Raw genomic sequence first — 20,377 nt, 5'->3', positions numbered from 1 at the left:
ATGCTCGGGGGCTTTGAACTGGCTGCATGGGGGGAAGAAATTCTAGATGAACAAAACTAGTGGTTGTCGAAAATTATGAAAATAATGGTTTGGAATTCTTGGTTGCTTGTTCCCGAAGCAGGTAACTCCCCTTGGAGGAAGAAAGCGCTGAAGCTAGTTCTGGGCCACCGTCAGCAACAGGCTAGAAGGACATGGGACAGTACAACAATGGCTCGAGTAGTGAAAGGCAAGGGTAGAGGCAAGAGACCGCGAGAGAGCGAGGCTGAGGCTGAGCCGAGCAATGTTGGAAAACGCCGTGGGAGGAAACCAGTGGACAGACTGATCCAAGAAGCAGTGGTTGCATATGTGGGTGGCACCAGAGAGGAGATTCAATGGCTCATCACAGAGTGGGAGGAGGACATCAACAGATTTGAGAACACGGGGGAAGTAGACGTGGAAGAGTGGAAGGTATTGGTTCTTGATCTAGGACACACTCGTGGCAAAGAATCACAATATAAACAAACTCTACACCTATACTGGCTACTGAAATGCCTCCTAGGGAAGGCGATAGAACAAATCTGGATGACCGCCATTAAGGACTTTCCAGACTACAAGCAGGACTTTCAAAAGATCCAAGCTCAGCTGCGGAAACAGGATGGATGTATGGGCCGAATCGAGGAGAACTTCTTAGGCATGTTCTTGCCGACCGATCTGCCTGGATCCAGTGCGAAAGACCCGAACCCCGATACCTCGGCCTCAACTGATCATGAGAACAAGAAGGATGAAGTCGTAGTCTTTTTTCTTAAGTTTATATGCGGTTAGCATTTACTTTACAGTTTGTAGTAGTTTATATATATAGAAAGACAACTCATGGTTGTGGACATGATAGTCAAGTATATACAGTTTGGATAGATAGAATAACTATTTTTTGCTACTGGATGATGTATAATTCAGTTAGGTGGTCAACAAACCCGGTTTCCCAACGAGCTGGTTGATACTACCTAACCAGGCTAAGTGGTTGTAACCTTCTTGCGTATATTATAATGAAAAATGAGGATCTACCAAGCTTAACAAAAAAAACCAAATCAAAACAATAAGTTGAAACAAAAGTAAAGACATAAAGGAGAACCATAAATTGAAAAGTATTTATCTTCAATGAGAGGTGATCATCTCCCTCTTAAACCAACCCTCAAGAGCCATCATTGTTGATTGTCCATATGAAAATGTCTCCTTCAATATTTCAACCAACTTTATCAGTAACCAAGCCTAATAGAGATTATTCTATCTATGGCTTCATCAAATCTGTCACAAGTGCTTGTACATATTCACATCAGTCATGCTAGGGTTTCTAAATTACATTTCTCAAATATTTTCCACAAATGAGGGTTTCTCCCAAACCCTAACCTCATAATTTCCTTCAAACCCTAATAACCAAATTGCCAAGAGTTTCCTTCAAACCCTAGTATTCTTTTAGGTCTCCCCCATCTTCTTTTGCATCCATCAAGGGTGTCTTCAAAGGGGCGACCTTAAATGACTTTTCTCCAACCCAAATCTGATACCATGTTAATTTTTCTTAGGGATATATTGTTCTTTTCTTTGATAATTTCATTTCATTAGCTCCATATTAAAATCACCCCATAGCATCATAACATTATTCATATTTACACCACTATTCAGGTGCATATGCAACTATATAGAAATAACAATATCATCATCAATGCAGCGAAACATAAAGGAACAATAGAAGAAAAACATTCACACATAGATACACCATGATTGGTTGGAGACCAGGGAAAAACCCATTATGGGGGAAACCCTTTCAAATTCTTCTTCTTATTAGATTGTCATTGAATGATTCAAGAAGGAGAGAGTACGATGATCCATATCTTCAACCATAAACCTATCCAGCAAAAATAGATAAACAACATTAATGAGATGAACCCAACAATTCCAATAATCAAAAACCTAATTCAGGAACTTATAGTCAACTGTCACTGTTTGCAGTCAATTGTCGAAATTTTCGGTCAACAGGTCAAAAATTTAATTAACTAAAAATTCAACCTTTAGGTCACAATCGCAGGGAAGATGTGTCATGCATACAGTTGAAAGGATTCGTTCGAAATTTCTCCATGACATGCTTATGACTGCAATTGAAATTTCTCGATGACAAGCTTGCGACTAAGACCCAAAAACCTAAAAACATAGTTGAAAGCTTTAGACCCTACAATTTCAGACCTATGCCAACTGATCTCTGTGAACTTGCCTCAAACCTGTGCAAGACAAACCAAAGAAGAGAATATAATACTGATCCAAGTTGATATCCAAATGAGGCTGAGGTCACTTGTATTTATAGCCTTCCAAGGGTGTCCAATTAGCTTTTGGGCCAACCTGATCAAATATGCACACGTGAGATTTAATTCCAAAATACACTTTCCCTTGTCCAAATTGAGTGCTGCAAAAGTCAAAATTGGTCCTCTCAAAAAGAGGAATCTCGTCCCATGGTTTGAATTTTTCACTAAGATTCCAAATTAACATCTATAAGAAAATCAATTATAGAAACTGGTTTACAATTTACCATTGCAAAATGAAGATATGCAACCTTTTCACAATGCTTCAGAAAAACAGATCTCATATTTCAATGTATAATTACTATTATTTATTATTATGATCATATTTTGTTGTGCAGAGCTTTCGCACTAAGCAGTTTCCCTTGTATTATGGACACTCTTATCCTAATTCTGACAGAATGAAAAATTCATACAATGAAACATTGAGGTGTGCCATTTTCTCTTTCGTACATGCATTCATAAATAAAGACGACTGCAACAAAATAGTAACACTTTCTATCCCAACAACCCTCAATAGTTATCAACATAGTGAATTTTATTCAGATTCAAATGCTAGTGACAACAGATGCAATAGATACAACTTCACATGTAAAACATAATCTAAGAATTATTGAAATAATTGGTAAAGTTTGAGTATTAGAATAGAGTAAACATAAATGCATTTTAATTATTATTCATTACAGAACACTAGATAATATATAAAAACAAAAAGCGAACATTGGTAAACAATTTTTCAATTATTGTTTTCTACATAACATTCGAGCACTCGAGTCCATACAACAAACATAGAAAAAACATTAATTAGAATTCAAATAAGTTATGATCACAAAGCCATGGTCCAGGAAATAGGCTCTGTTGCATAAAGCACTTATGAAAATGTCAATAGGTCAATTGCAAAGGTCTCCTAATGACAACTACAATTGCAATCCCGTCAACTTCAATCTCCAAAATTCATGTGCAACAGATATCAAGGCACTGCATTTAGGAATAAGAATAGTCCATCATAATGCATACATAAGATCTAAATAATAAAATTCTTTGATGGAAAAAACAAATGTTCCAATGCATTAAAACACTTATAATATGCAAAAGAAGAGTATGGTATTCTTCAACTCTCAGCTAGCTCTTGCAATTAGGTTTCCTGCAACGAATTCCTCCATTTTAGCTTCAATGAATTCTTTCATCAGAGCAACAATAATGTCCTTCATAACACACTTATTGAATATATCCTCCTCAATTTATTTTGCTTTCTTGTTTCAATTGAAAAACCAAGGAAGAGTACTCTTCATTAACAATAACAAAAGTAATTAGTCATTTGCTAATTTCCTATGCTCTAATCAGTTATATCACCGAACTCTACTGTCTGCAATTGTTTCAACTTCTCCAAATCAACCATGAAATTATCCTTTACAATTAATTTTGATTCATATGTAATAAATAATTTGTTTAAATTTTGAATAATCGGTATCACCTTGACATACACATATGCTCTTCGATTTTATATGTTTCCACACTAAAGAACAAATATATTCCAATGTTCTAATTTTCCCAGACCGTGCAACGTTGATCTACCTCATCTAATCAGCATCAAGAAATCCTTGTTTATCTCTTTCTAGTTCAAACAATGAATTAAGCTTTGACCAAAAGTGAATAGGTCACTTTCCACGAATTCCCTATCTCCCCCCAGCTCACTTTTGACCAATTTGACAAAATACCTCGTTCTCTACTTTAAATGTCGAAGATCAAAAGCAACTTTCCATGCAGATTCAATGATTCACAATCTTTCAGATATACTATTAATGATATAAAATTTCACTGCACTCAGAAGATTGCTAGGTTTCTGAAACCTATTATATTTTTCAAGTATCACCAATGGAATCTTCAGCAAAGGACCCACACTCAGAGCATTTTCTACCTCTTTTATTTTTTCCTTCAAATTTTAATTTTCTACTTGTCATCGACCAACAGAATCCATAAGCGTTTCACCACTATCTTGATGCAATTTCATCAACCCAGGCATTGCGAACGAAGACATATCAACATTCAATTTTGTCCGATCAATAAAATTTCTGTTAGAAAGTTGTATTCTTTTAATCTTCAATCTCTTACTGCCCTTGTCATATTTTGCACCCTGGAATGTGACAAAACACTCATTTCTCTGGTTTTCTCGCAAAGAAGCACTAAACCAATCAAGTAGTACAACGTTATCAACTTCCATGTCCATCGTTTCTTCAATATTCTCTGCTTCAGATGCACTCTTGGATCTAAATTATTCAAAAATATGCACTCTTTTTGGAGTTACTCTAAGAGGACGCCCTTCGTCCACCCCGTCACTTGATAGCCTATCGAAAACTAATTTTTCTCTTCTATTACTTCTTTTTCTTTTTTTGCTAGTAGATGAAGTCGCACCAATATTGCATGTGCAAGATTGAGATTCCACTTATGGTTTGTGCCTTTTTTCTTAGGTCTTTCTCCCATCGTGACAATATCTTTTTCAACAACTTGTCCAACATCTACTAGCATTTTTGATAAACACTGTGACTTTGCTTGCCTTGATCTCTACTTCTCGGAAACAAGTTATCGTATCTCATATACTCAAGGTGGTTCGTGAAAATTATTCCTCTATCAAAGCCTTTAATAGCTTCACCATCACTTAAGCTGAAAGCATCCAATGACTCTGCAACAACGAGAGTGTGATCCGTAGTCTTTAAAATCACTTCTCCAATAGTAAATGCAATAGAAATAAATTCTCTTTATATATATATATATATATATATATATATATCTGTTGAGGCAAATCAATTACTTATCATTTAATTGTCAACCCGGGGGTTTCAGAAAACTTGCAAAGAGTGCATGCACTGTATATGCTAGAAATTAACTTGTAATTTAGATCAATCTAACTACTAAACCAAATACCAGAAAACCAAATTCACCTATTCTAATTCAATAATTAGTTCAAAAAAGAAATTATAGTATAGTACGCAGAATTGAAATCTTAATTTATCACACTTGCAGGAATTGAAATTGCATGAAATGAAATCTACTCTAAGGGATCATGTGTGCATTATCAAATCAGGATCCTATGAAATGAATAATCAAAACCACATGACATGAAATGAAAGCAAAAACAATCATTCTTAACCTCTCACACAGGAAAATATATGAAAGAAAATAAAAACAATTGCTCTTAACCTCTAGATATGAAAGCAAATAAAAACAATCGCTCTTAACCTCTAGATATGAAAGCAAATAAAAACAATCACTCTTAACCTCTAGATATGAAAGCAAATAAAAATAATCACTCTTAACCTCTCACACAGGAAAAGATATGAAATAAATAAATATTAATCTATGAAATAAATAAATCTTAATCTATGAAAAATGATAAATCTCACACATTGTAGGTGACCAATCCAAAAGTATGAGGGATGGAAAGTTGAGAGGCTCCAAATTCAAGCATAACCAAATCAAAGTGAATATCACTCATGAGCATGGTGCCAAATCTAAATTCTATATTCAAAACATGAGCATTTCCCCAACTTTACACATGCCTTTGAAAGGAGAAGGCTCTCCTATTTATACAAAAACATAAGAATCTACCTCATTAATGGAGGTCCATTATTCTCTCCCTAGATCCCTAGAAAATATCATAGAGTTACAACTCAAATAGGTAATGATGAGACACATATCCTCTTTGACCTTTATCCAAATCTTCTTCCATATCTTGAAGGGAATTCGAATTTGAGAATTGGAGGCCATATAAGGGTGCCTTGGAAGCTTCCAAATGACCTACACATGTCATGAAACTCAAGCCACTTTTAAGTGTTAGAAAGTATATGTCATTTTTCTAAGTTTTAACCATTTAATTCACTTATAATACTAAAAAATAATTAACTTTTGGAAAACACAAATGGAACCCATATAATTATGAAAATGGAGGCTAATGAAAGGTTATATGGTCATGGAGTTACAACATGTGAGTGAAATGGCGGCGATAAAGGTGAGAGTGGATGATATTTTGAATACATTTTGGAGACTCTACATTCCCCCCAACTGACGTTATTGCATGTCCTCATGCAATCTACTGCATTGCTTAGTCATGATTTTCTTTTGAATGATCTTGGATTATATCAATTGTCGTTAAACTTTGTATTTGTCAATTTCATTTCTTTTTGCAAAGTATTCCTTATCATACATTGAGTTGCAACATGTTTGGTTGGTTCTTGTGTGACAACCAAATCTTAATTAGCATTGGTTCTTGTGTTTCAATACCTTGTTTCTTTTTGTCGCAACAATATTCATTGAACATATTTAAGAATGGATCTTTAAATCAACCATATAATATGCTCATCATTTAGGCATTTATTTGCAAGTCAAATAACTTTTGAACCATAATGCAATCATAATTGATTAGGAAAAGTATGTTAGGATGAAATGAAGTGAAATGGAATGAAGTGATATGGATGTGATAATATATGAATGTCCCTTTCCCCCACAACTAAAGGTGTTTATGGTTTTTTAAATTAAGAAAGGAAATATGGTGAAGTATTTTCCAAACAATTATAATTTCAGTATTCAAGGAATTCTATGATTAAAAGCTAGAAAAGAACACACTTTTACTTACCTAGGAAGTGGACAAACTGTGCATGTAGAGAAGTTGTAACTACTGCTGGATCATGGAATAGAATGTAGAATTTCATTTGCTTCTTGGTTGCATAAATGATGGATGAGGTGGTGAAAGTGGATTCTTTATTGTTGCTGCTAAATCTGTTGTATTTGTTGCAAAATGCTAAAATGATAGAGTCTTCACTTACTTCAAACCCCGATGGTACAATTCTAGTCATGCGAATAAATGTGTTGTTGTCGAGCATGAAGATAAGTCATTGGATTACCTACCATTGATGAATTTCATTAACCAATCCGAGGAAAACTCGTCATTAATGTCAACGAGTGCCAAGGTACCTAAGTACATCTTGCAAAGTGCGAATAGATGATATGATGTCGAGCCACTTGCAAGATCTAATGATCTAGGGACATTGATGTATTCCCATGATTGTCAGTGAGAGAACTTGTCACTGATGCATACAAACCTCAAGGTACTAATAAGGACTCTAACCATGAACCTAGATAATGTGCTGATGTCGATAGGATAAGACTTGTTAGAAGGGAGGCCTTAATGAATCCTCCATCATCTAACGCGAGCATAAAACAATAATTTTGAAGGACTATGGATGATTTTTTTTTGCAGTGGATCAAGGTTTATTTGAAAAAGATAAAAGGGAAAATGGAATGAATCAACTTTATAGGGGAGCTGAATGGTTTTATTGCTAGGTTTAAAGTTTAGTGAAAGCGAGGTAGGAAAATGATTGTGAAGGAAAATGAGATGAAGATTTTATTGACTGAATAAGTAGGAATGCAATGGTAAGACTGGTATTTGAAAGGCTTCCAAATGGTGTGATGGATCTGATTCGACATTTTTTATCCAAAATCATGTGCTAATGCTTGGATATTTCATCTTTGATGTTTCTCTGATCATGTTCTTTTGAAAGAAATGTGGTCTTTGAGAGACACTGTTTGTTTGTGTCCATCTGTTTATCTTCCTAGAACCTGCAAAAACTTAGTACTTTTTCTGCAATGAAATGTAAGATTATCAAAAGAGAGAGGTGATTAATCTCTCTATTTATGACATTTACACAAAAAAACTGAGAATTGGTACTAATAAAACAAATTCACGAAAGAAAATCAAATGAATTTTTACCTGTTTCGAAACTAGTGCCTCGGGTTACCTGTTGTGTCTTTTCAGCAATTTATTCATTCTTTATTGTTTCAAACTCTGATGATAGATTTCTCATTGTGTAGATCTCATCGAGATATTTCCAATGATGCTTGAATCATTGAAATCTGATGTCGTATGAGAAAGTTAGGATGATTTGAAATTTGGGTGACATAGTGAAAATTGTCATGCTTAAGTGTGGCATGGGAACATGATGTTGATGTGAAGGATGAAGTAGGAAATTAGATGGCATGCTGCTCATGATTTTTTATTAGAATACGTTGCCACAAAATAAATCATTGAATTAAATATAGAGTTGCAGAATCGATGTTCAGCTACGAAAAAGTTTTTTAGCTGCAAAATTGTTGTTCAGCTACAAAATTGTTGTTCAACTGCAGAATTGCACAGTTTTTGTAGCTAAAATCCTAAACAGACAATTAAGTACACATAGCTATTCATTTTTTGTTATAAACAAACAACCAGTCCAATCTTTAAATTGATCAATACCTCTTCCAGAAAAATTAGCAAATAAATCAATTTATTATTATTATTATTATTTTTAATACACAAATGAAATATAACAAAATCCATTAAACAAACTTACACACAGAAAGGTGGCTGCAGGGAAACTGTTGACATTTGAAAATAGAATTTGGATTTGGCACCATGCTCATGAGTAATGTTCACTTTGATTTGGTTATGCTTGCATTTGGAACCTATCAACTTTCCATCCCTCATACTTTTGGATTGGCCACCTACAATGTGTGAGATTTATCATTTTTCATAGATTAAGATTTATTTCTTTCATAGATTAAGATTTATTTCTTTCATATCTTTTCTTGTGTGAGAGGTTAAGAGTGATTATTTTTATTTTCTTTCATATCTAGAAGTTAAGAGGGATTGTTTTTATTTGCTTTCATATCTAGAGGCTAAGAGCAATTGTTTTAAATTTCTTTCATATCTTTTCCTATGTGAGAGGTTAAGAATGATTGTTTTTGCTTTCATTTCATGTCACGTGGTTTTGATTATTCATTTCATATGATCCTGATTTGATAATGCACACATGATCCCTTAGAGTAGATTTCATTTTCTGCAAGTGTGATAAATTAAGATTTCAATTTTGCACACTGTACTATAATTTCTTTTGAATTAATTATTGAATTAGAATAGGTGAATTTGGTTTTTCGTTATTTGGTTTCGTAGTTAGATTGATCTAAATTGAAAGTTAATTTCTAACATATACAGTGCATGCATGCTTCGCAAGTTTTATGAAATCCCTGGCAACGGCGCCAAAATGTTGAGGCAAATCAATCACCTATCATTTAATTGTCAACCTGGGGGTTTCGTAAAACTTGCGAATCATGCGTGCACTGTATATGCTAGAAATTAAATTTCAATTTAGATCAATCTAACTATGAAACCAAATAATGACAAACCAAATTCACCTATTCTAATTCAATAATTAATTCAAAAGAAATTATAGTACAATGCGTAGAATTGAAATCTTAATTTATCACACTTACAGGAATTGAAATTGCATGAAATGAAATCTACTCTAAAGGATCATGTGTGCATTACCAAATCAGGATCCTATGAAATGAATAATCAAAACCACATGACATGAAATGAAAACAAAAACAATCATTCTTAACCTCTCACACAGGAAAATATATGAAAGAAAATGGAGGCTAATGAAAATGAAGGCCAATGAAAATGGAGGCTAATGAAAGGTTATATGGTTATGGAGTTGTGTCATGTGAGTGAAATGGTGGCAATAAAGGTGAAAGTGAATGATATTTTGAATACATTTTGGAGACTCTACAATATCTAATGGCCATATTGCCTACAGGCTTCAGCAACAAAATACCTATCTAGAACAAAGATTGGCAAAAGCAATGGCCTTCGTCAAAACCATAAATTCATATAACCGTATTTCTTTCTCTTTCCTCAAATTCCCCCTTGCGAAGTAAGAAATCCTTAGCCTCTACATATATTTGAGGAGGCTCTTGTCTAGTTACCATGTTATACACTTGTCTCACAAACACATCCTAAATTAAGCAAAAATTTAAAGAAGCTTCATGCTTCCACAATATAGGATACCATAATTGCATTGGTTCCTTGGGAAACTTGAATATAGGATTACAGGGCAACTCGTCAAACACATGCCTTGACATGAGAAGGGTTATCAAATATAACATCATAAAGAACCCATTTTTCTTGGGTAATCTATGTAACTGAAAAGCTAATTCATTCGAAATGACACAAGCCCAATCGAACATACAATTATTTGTGTATGTCTCATAAAGCACATATAAAATGTATTTTAGAACATGTGATGTACTTTTTAGCCCTACTACATGGGAAAACAACCAATATAAATCCCTAAATGGTTGCCTAAACAAAGAAATATCTACAAGAGAAAGATCAGAAGGAACCTCATAACTTGCAGAAATGAATTCTTGCACAATGTCAATTTCGTGCCCTTCTACCTCTAGGAAAACTATCCAGAACGGATAATTCTAAATGCTTTTTTGGTTTTAGAAGTTGAATAAGAATATGAATAGATTGGGATTCAAAGAAACCTTTATCGATCCTAGCTTAATTTCCCTCTTTCTGAAGTCAAAATTATCTGCACAAAGATAAACAATTCCTTTGAAATTAAAGATCTTTGGAACACACCCAACATTCTCCAATACGGTTCTCTAGATCTTGTCATCTGTTTTTTCTTTTGTTGACAGATTCACATATCCCTCATAATTTCTTTACCAATCAAAGCTATCATCGATCTCAGCAAGTGAGTTAACCATATCACTGCAAACAACCTCTTTCCCTCGCATGTTGTCCATTATTCCTTTGCAACAGAGGAAAAAAAATTGTCAGCGAATAACGTATTCAAATCATGTTCCACTATACACTTCCCCGCTTTCTCAACAAACATTGACTGTCACTATTAAGCATGTGAAAAATCGTTATAGATGGTGCTCTGAGTAAATAGCAATTAAAGATAGCAAAACCAAGTTTTATGGACAGTAATAGGAATTTTTTTTGAAATTCCAAAAGCATCATGTGCATTTACTACACACTTTTCTCTCACTTCAAGATCATTGATATACATGCCCTAAGAAACATAAATTTTGATAACCGAAAAGTTTGTCTACATGACCAAAAAATTACCATTTAACCCAATCATTTTTCGGAATAGTGGAAATGGATTTAGTACCATAAAAAACCCCATCGAAAATATTTCCAAGACCACTAAAAATCATTGCAAACAGCTGTTTTTTCTTAATTAATATTTTTTTTTCACTGTGTTTTTTTTAGCATATCAGATTGGAACCCAAGAAGATGAAATTTGACAACTGTAACCACGAATTATAGAAATTCACCCCCATATTTTTCAGCAATGCGCCCGAATTTCCTTTGTTTTTTTCGGTGAACTTTGAATACCCAAAAATCTATCCATAATGTCACACTCTAACCATATTTTTTTTAAAGATTTTGGTAGCAACTATCAAGATTCAGAGAAAAAAAAATGATTCAAACACTTTCAACAATCGATTTCTTCAAAAATTTCCCACTGAATCTCATAGTGAATTTTGTTATCCATGTCAAATATTGTCTTCCATAGAGAATGGCATCAATAATAGCTACAAATAGTAAAGTGCTAAATATATATAGATTAGTCTAAATAGACCACAAATTCACCTAGAAAATAGTGGAAATTCCACCACGATTTTTGCTAAAATCTCGCAGAAATTTTGGGAAATTTGGATTACAACTATTAGGCTTCAAGATTTTAGGTGTTTAGGGTGTTTTTGATGGTGTTGAATCAAATATCCACATTTTGGCAAATTGTAACTCTTCGGGACAATTTGTAAACTATATTCAGCTACTCTCTACGATAAATTGACTTGACAACTTGTCCCATTACTTTGTAAAGCCAAACAAAATTTGATTTACGATAAACCAACACATCTATTTCTCACAAAATTTGACATTCATTTACAATGCAGTGTAAACCTTTTCCACAGAAACACATCTAATTTTAAACTCTTTTATTTTTAAAATTGCGAAATTAATATAATTACTGAAAGTTAAAACTCGTAAAACTATCAATAATACCACAAAATAGAAAAATTACCTTATACGATGAATCAAATTCACAACTACTCCCCACTACTTTGTAAAACCAAACCAAATTTGATTTACGAATAACTTGACACACTCATTTCTTGCAATATCGTAGAGAAAACCAAAGTTTATAGAATACTGCAGAGTATTATAGAGAAAAGCTTAACGAACCAAAAACTTGCACCATTTCTAAAAGCGAACAGGAAAATTAGTATAGAAGCTTGCAATATTGTACAACTTATGTATCCCTACACTATTGTTATCATCCAAGCTCATATTTACAGATAACAATTTATATAAGGCAACAAAAGCTCAGACAATACTCCAAGCTCTTAAACGTAATTTGCAAAGAGAAAATGCTACATGCCCCATTGTTTTGTCTATCACTACAAATAATGTTTTTCCACTTACTATGCTAGCTATTTCAAATATTTGTAGTAATGTTTCCCTAGAAATCTACACCTACCACTATTTTGCGTCTGAAACACGCTATAAAGATAAAATCACCATCCATATTTTTCATCGTATCGATTTCTATTCTTTGATTAATAGAAAAAGGAGTTGCAGATAAATACAAGTCATCTTAGCATTCAATTCACCAAGTACACATCTACTCATGCATTCAGAAAACCACATAAGCACAAAAACATCAAATCTAGAAACATGATTTTCATACACTTTGAACATAACACAAATGCATATATGTGAAACCGCAAAGCAAGTGCATTTACGCACAACCACATTCAGACTCGATAATGCCCATTTCATCAGTCATTGACATTTGAAACTGATATTAATAAATGTGGGCCCTAAATATTGTCGATGTTCTCCACACACGCTACCTCCAAACAACATAGTCCATTGTGTGCAAAAGGCTTTCAAGCTTTGAACTGACCACCCAGCTTCGCACAACCACCTTCGCATAACCACTTCCATAGTTAAAAAAAAAATGTTCCTAACTAATAATAATAATAATAATAAAAAGACAACCTAATTTGCAACTGCATGAATTCTTGCATCATTGAACAAAGCATTAACACAATAGTGTACTGAAACTGTATCAACAACTCGCTTCACACAACCACCTCCATACAACTACCTCTGTAGTAGTGAAAAACATCCCTAAATAATAACTAAAAAGGATAAAGTATTTTGCACATTCATTTTACCGCACAACACTTTTCCTTCATGCGGATTGAAAACACAGTTTATTTAGAACCATCATCTATGCAAAAGACCCTGGTTCTCCCACACAACAAAACCATACCAATTACTGCATCATTCATTAGTATCACAACATTCACTATGTGAAGAACCCGATCTCTCCCACGCATACTTTGTCCTACACACAAGGAAATCGATATTAATTAACGATTATACATTGTTAAATATGTCCCTAAATAAGAATTAAAAAAAAAAAGATTTGTATATTTACGCCATAAGGCGTTCCCCTCTGAGAAGAACTCTCCTAACTACTACCTATCATCAATCTGGGCCATTATATTATATGCTAGATGATTTGGAGATGATCAATCCTTATATCAGAAGAAGGTAGTTTCTGAAGTTTGTTGGAAAGAAGGGTTATTAAACCCTTGCCACAACAAAGTTTTTTTCTTTTTGGCTCACTGCTAGTCTCACTTGAGCTCTGCCACTGCGGGTTGAATTCTCTGGTCAAGTAATGATCAAGAGTTCTTTTGTGAATTTTTTATTTCATCTTAGGCATTCCTTGAATATTTATTACTCATTTCCTTTCGGTTTTCCACAGAATCTTCAGAGGGTTGCAACCACCTTCGATTCTAAGGCATAGATAACAATTTGGTCCAACACATTTTTTATTTGTTTTTATTTTAGTTATGGATCAGTAGTTTACAACCTAGGTATCCATAAACATTTCATATGTGCATGTAGCAGTGCACTAAATCTTGATGGTGGATTTTATACATTGAATATGGACACTAGCACAGAGCCCTTTAAACCAAGGTTTGATATGCAGCTTGATGTTGCTAAACTTAAGGGCTGACGTGTCAATAACCGGAGTTCAAGATATGTAATCGTGAGGTTCATATCAGACCTGGGCTTAGATAGGTTTGCACTAGCTTATAATCTTTTAAACATGATCTTAATGTGTCTTAGCTTTCATTTCAATTGCACTTTATTTAAAGGAGCATCGAGAAAATTGATTCACTGTCATCTATTTGACATGGCTCTTGGGAAATATGGACGCAAGGAAAAACATTCGTCTTCTTGTTTTTCATCAGTGGCGGTGGTGGTTTTTGTGGGATTCTGCATGCTTGGGGCGTGGGCAATAATGTCCATATCTGTGGTGGTAGCATAGAGAATGAGCAAGTGGAGGCATTTTTCTAATAGTGTTATGATATTTTTGGTGTTTTAGTTTTTGAAATTTCGTTAATTTTATTTTGGTTTAAGTTTGAGGACCTTCAATATGACTTCTTGGTATGATTCTAATTTGAAACATAGTATTACTTTAGGTTCTTTGTGATTTTGTGAAGCCTACAGGAAGTAACAACACCAATGGCATTTTGGTCCTATGCATCTTTTTCGACTCTCCCTTCTAGATATAATTACTTTATCATGCAACATATTCAGAAACTGCAATAGAAAGAAATTCTTTGCAGAAAATTTATAATCTCTAAGGGTGAAGCTACTAGGAGTTTTACTAAAGCTTATGAGAGCAATCTCATTTGTCACAATTTTCTATTTTTTCTGATGGAACTTTATTGTCTCTAGATGCAGATATCTATTGGAAAGAAAACAAACCTCATTTTGTTATTCTTCCTTCTAAGAACGTTGATTCTTCCATTTTATTCCTTCACATTGTTTTGCATTATTCTTCCAATGACCATGTTTGTACCAGAGGAAAAACTAACTATCTGGGTCATATATTATATCCCTGATGTGATGTCATTTTTGAATGTTCTGCCAGCACCGAGATCGTTCCCTTTCATTATCCCTTATCTTATTTTTGAAAATACTATGTCGGATACCAAGTTCAATGCTATGGTATTTGGACTGTTTCAATTGGGAAATTCCTATGAATGGATTGTTACAAAGAAGACAGGCAGAGCTTTTGAACCACATTTGCTAGATGTGGCCAAAAGAGAATCAAATATTCTAATACAACCACTTCATCGCGGGGCTTCTAAAACTGGCCTCGATGTGTTGAGAAAATTTAGAAAGCAACCATCCACACATCGAATGAAAAAGATTAATCGATTGTACAGAAAGGAACTGGCTTTGGATTTTCTCCTTCTTACTCTAACAACCATAAGTTTACTATCATCCCAAGCGATTCATTTCTATTTCCTACTATTTTAGGGTGTGTCATTTCTACTTGTTGGTCTTGACCTGATCTCGGAGCAAGTTAGTTGAAATGTGATCCTATTAAGCTTTTGTTGCGATGTCATTGCAACAAGAGAAGTTGTAATAATATTTCTTCATTCACGCGTTAAGTGCAAAATTCCACACTTGGGGATGTCTCTCATGTAGATTTTCATCCAAACTAAATATATTTCTCTACAATTCCATGGCTTAAAAGTTTTATTTTCCATAAAGAAGTCTGGTATTGCAACTTTCTCATAACAATTGAATAGTGGGAAACCAATGTGCCAGACAACTAGGATGTTAAGGAGGTCTTCTTCACTAAGTAATGATAGACAAATTAACATAGTTGTGGTGTTTTTGAAGGTGATATAGTCTCCAAATATGGAATTCCAACAATTTGGTTTTCTCACGTGCCATGGAAGCCTTAGCAAATCACCCAAAATTCCTTCTTTGAATCTAGAGTGTGACATTGTTGTTATTAACTGACACCTTTGGTAGTCCTCCTTTATGTTCTTTTTCATTTCATTATTTTCTTCAACATTATTATCATAAAGTTAGCATTGAAAAATTATGTGCTAGTATCGTTTTTGTCATGGTAGGCTTGGCATTAAGCCCATCTGTCCTAAGAGTTTGAAGTATAGAATTACTATTATTGGCAATGATGTGTTGTAAGCAATTATTTTTTCTCTTCAATAATCTTGAGATGAAATACAAATTTGTATTGTTCATTCACACTTCAATTGAATGGAATTTATTTAATGAAAGCATTTCTTTGCAATGCAAATCATAGAATTTTAATGTTTAAAATTTAGTTGATGGGGTTCATCTCACTCTGTATATTGAGGCTCAAATGGAAGACGAACATACCAACCCAATTAAGTAGGATAAATGCACCCGGATATGGCGGTAATGTCCATATATGTGGTTCCAACATAGAGAATGAGCAAGTGGAGGCATTTTTCTAATGGTGTTATGATCTTTTTGGTGTTTTTGTTAATTTTATTTTGGTTTAAGCTTGGGGACCTTCAATATGACTTCTAGATATGATTCTAATTTGAAACATGGTACTTCTTTAGGTTCTTTGTGAGGTTATGAAGCCTACAAGAAGCAACAATACCGATGGCATTCTGGTCATATGCATCTTTTTCGACTCTGCCTTCCAGATATAATTACTTCCAAGGTTTGTGATAAATATCGTTCAACTACTTTTTCTATGTTTAGCATGACGTTATTCTGCAACATATTCAGAAACTGCAATAGCAAGAAATGCTCTGCATAAAATTTCTAATCTCTAAGGGTGAAGCTACTAGGAGTATCATTAAAGCTTGTCAGAGCAATATCATTTGTCACAAATTTTCATTTTGTGTGATGGAATTTTACTAACTTTGGATGCAGATATCTATTGGCAAGAAAGAAAAATTGATTTTGTTATTCTTCCTTCTGAGAAAGTTTATTCTTCCATTTTATTCCTTTACATTGTTCTACATTATTCTTCCAATAACCATGTTTGTACCAGAGGCAGAATTACCTATCTAGGTCATAAGTTATATCCGTGTTGTGATGTCATTTTTTAATGTGCTTCTAGCACCGAGATCATTCCCTTTCATTATCCCTTGTCTTGTTTTTGAAAATACTATGTCTGTTACCAAGTTCAATGCTCTGGTATTTGGACTATTTCAACTAGGCAATGCTTATGAATGGATTGTTACAAAGAAGACAGGCAGAGTGTCTGAACCATATTTGTTAGCTATGACCGAAAGAGAATAAAATAGTCTAATCCAACCACTTCATCATGGGCCTTCTAAAATTGACCTCGATGTGTTGAAAAAATTGAGCAAGCAACCATCCACACCTCGAATAAAAAATATTAATCGACTATATAGAAGTGAACTGGATTTGTCTTTTCTCCTACTTACTATAGCAACCATAAGTTTACTATCAACCCAAGGGATTCATTTCTATTTCCTACTATTTTAGGGTGTGTCATTTCTTCTTGTTGGTATTGACCTGATCGAGGAGCAAGTTAGCTGAAATGTGATCCTATTAAGCTTCTGTTGCGATGTCATTGCATCAAGATAAGTTTTATTAATCTTTCTGCATTCACACGTTAAGTGAAAATTTCCACACTTTTGGATGTTTCTCATATATATTTGCATCTAGATTAAACAGATTGCTCTACAATTCCATGGCTTAAAAGTTTTATTTTCCATAAAGAAGTCTGGTATTGCAACTTTCTCATAGCAATTGAATAGTGGGAAACAAATGTGCCAGACATATAGGATGTTAAGGAGCTCTTCTTCACTAAGTAGTGCTAGATGAATTAATACATTTGTGGCATTTTATAAGGCGATATAGTCTCTAACTATGGAATTCCAACAATTTGGTTTTGTTAGGTGTCATGGTAGCTGTAGCAAATTCACCCAAAATTCCTTCTTTGAATCTAGAGCGTGACATTGTTGTTATTAACTGACACCTTTGGTAGTCCTCCTTTAGGTTATTTTTCATGTCATTATTTTCTTTAACATTATTATCGTAAAGGCAACGTTGCAAAATTATGCACTCATATAGTTTCTGGCATGGTAGGCTTTGCATTAAGCCCATCTGTCCTGAGAGTTTGAAGTATAGAATTAATATTATTGGGAATGATGTGTTGTAAGCAATTATTTGTTCTATTCAATAATCTTGATATGAAATACAAATTTGTATTGTTCATTCACACTTCAATTGAGTGGAATTTATTTAATGAAAACATTTCTTTGCAATGGAAATCATAGAATTTTAATGTTTAAATTTTAGTCCATGGGGTCCATCTCACTCTGTACATTGAGGATCAAATGGAAGGTGAACATACAAAACCAATTAAGTAGGAGAAAATGCACCCAGATATGGCGGTAATGTCCATATTTGTGGTGCCAGCACAAAGAATGAGCAAGAGGAGGCATTTTTCTATGGTGTTATGATCTTTTTGGTGTTTTTGTTTTTGAATTTTTGTTAATTTTATTTTGGTTTAAGCTTGGGGACCCTTAATATGACCTCTAGATATGATTATAATTTGAAACACAATATTACTTTAGGTTCTTTGTGAGGTTATGAAGCCTACAGGAAGAAGCAACACTGATGGCATTCTGGTCCTATGCATCTTTTTGTACTCCGCCTTCCTGATATAATTACTTCTAAGGTATGTGATAAATACCATTCAACCAATTTTTCTGTGTTTAGCATGATGTTATTGTGCAACATATTCAGAAACTACAATAGCGAGAAATGCTCTACAAAATATTTCTAATCTCGAAGGGTGAAGCTACTAGGATTTTTACTAAATCTTGTCAAAGCAATAACATTTGTCACAATTTTCTATTTTGTCTAATGGACTTTTAATGTCTCTAGATGGAGATATCTATTGGCAAGGAAACGAACCTCATTTTGTTATTCTTCCTTCTGAGAAATTTGATTCTTCCATTTTACTCCTTTACATTGTTCTACATTATTCTTCCAATGACCATGCTTGTACCAGAGGCAAAACTACCTATCTGGGTCATATGTTATATCCCTCCTGTGATGTCATTTTTCAATGTGCTACCAGCACCGAGGTCATTCCCTTTCATTATCCCTTATCTTCTTTTTAAAAATACCATGTCTCTTACCAAGTTCAATGCTATGGTATCTAGACTGTTTCAACTGGGCAGTGCCTATGAATGGATTGTTTTGAATAATAAATGAAGAGATTCTGAACCAGATTTGATAGATGTGGCTGAAAGAGAATCAAAGAGTCTAAGCCAACCAATTCATCGTGGGGCTTCTAAAACTAGCCTTGGTGTGTTGAGTAAATTGAGCAAGAAACCAACCACACCTCGAATCTAAAATATCAATCGATTGTATAGAAAGGAACTGGATTTTTGGCTTTTATCCTACTTACTGCAGCAATGAGAAGTTTACTATCATCCTAAGGTATTCATTTCTATTTCCTACTATTTCAGTGTGTGTCATTTCTACTTGTTGGTCTTGACCTGATCGGGGATCAAGTTAGCTGAAACGTGATCCTATTCAGCTTCTGTTGCGATGACATTGCAACAAGAGAAGTTGTAATAATATTTCTTCATTCACACATTAAGTGAAAAATTCCACACTTGGGGATGTCTCTGGTGTAGATTTGCATCCAGATTAAACATATTTCTCTATAATTCCATGGCTTAAAAGTTTTATTTTCCATAAAGAAGTTTGATATTGCAACTTTCTCATAGAAATTGAATAGTGGGAAACTAATGTGCTATACAGCTTGGATGTCAAGGAGCTCTTCTTCACTAAGTAATGCTAGAAGAATTAACACAGTTGTGGTGTTTTAGAAGGTGATATATTCTCCAACTATCGAATTCCATCAATTTGGTTTTGTTAGGTGCCATGGAAGTCATAGAAAATTCACCCAAAATTCCTTCTTTGAATCTAGAGCATGACATTGTTGTTATTAACTCACGCTTTTGGTAGTCCTCCTTTAGGTTGTTTTTCATGTCATTATTTTCTTCAACATTATTATCATAAAGCCAGTGTTGAAAAATTATGTGCTGATATCCTTTTTGGCATGATAGGCTTGGCATTAAGCCCATTTGTCCTGATAGTTTGAAGTATAGAATTACTATTATTGGCAGTGATGTGTTGTAAGAAATTATTTGTTCTCTTCAATAATCTTGAGATGAAATACAAATTTGTATTTTTCATTCACACTTCAATTGAGTGGAATTTATTTAATGAAATAATTTCTTTGCAATGGAAATAATAGAATTTTAATGTTTAAACTTTAGTCCAT

General features: G+C 33.9%; 3 pseudogenes; all 3 read left to right on the top strand.

Moving 5' to 3' along the window:
- The first annotated feature begins 207 nt into the window (after positions 1–207).
- LOC149188015 (putative xyloglucan glycosyltransferase 9) lies at positions 208–15,624 on the top strand (annotated as a pseudogene).
- Positions 15,625–16,391: 767 nt separating this feature from the next.
- LOC149188014 (putative xyloglucan glycosyltransferase 2) lies at positions 16,392–17,607 on the top strand (annotated as a pseudogene).
- An 803-nt stretch (positions 17,608–18,410) lies between these two features.
- Positions 18,411–19,607, top strand: LOC149188013 (putative xyloglucan glycosyltransferase 12; annotated as a pseudogene).
- Positions 19,608–20,377: the final 770 nt, after the last annotated feature.

Source organism: Pinus tabuliformis, chromosome 3_1, assembly GCF_031772625.1.
Source record: "Pinus tabuliformis cultivar Carrire ecotype Pingquan chromosome 3_1, CPIR1, whole genome shotgun sequence".
In the NCBI taxonomy this organism is placed as follows: Eukaryota; Viridiplantae; Streptophyta; class Pinopsida; order Pinales; family Pinaceae; genus Pinus; species Pinus tabuliformis.
This window is presented reverse-complemented; position numbering and strand designations above follow the sequence as displayed.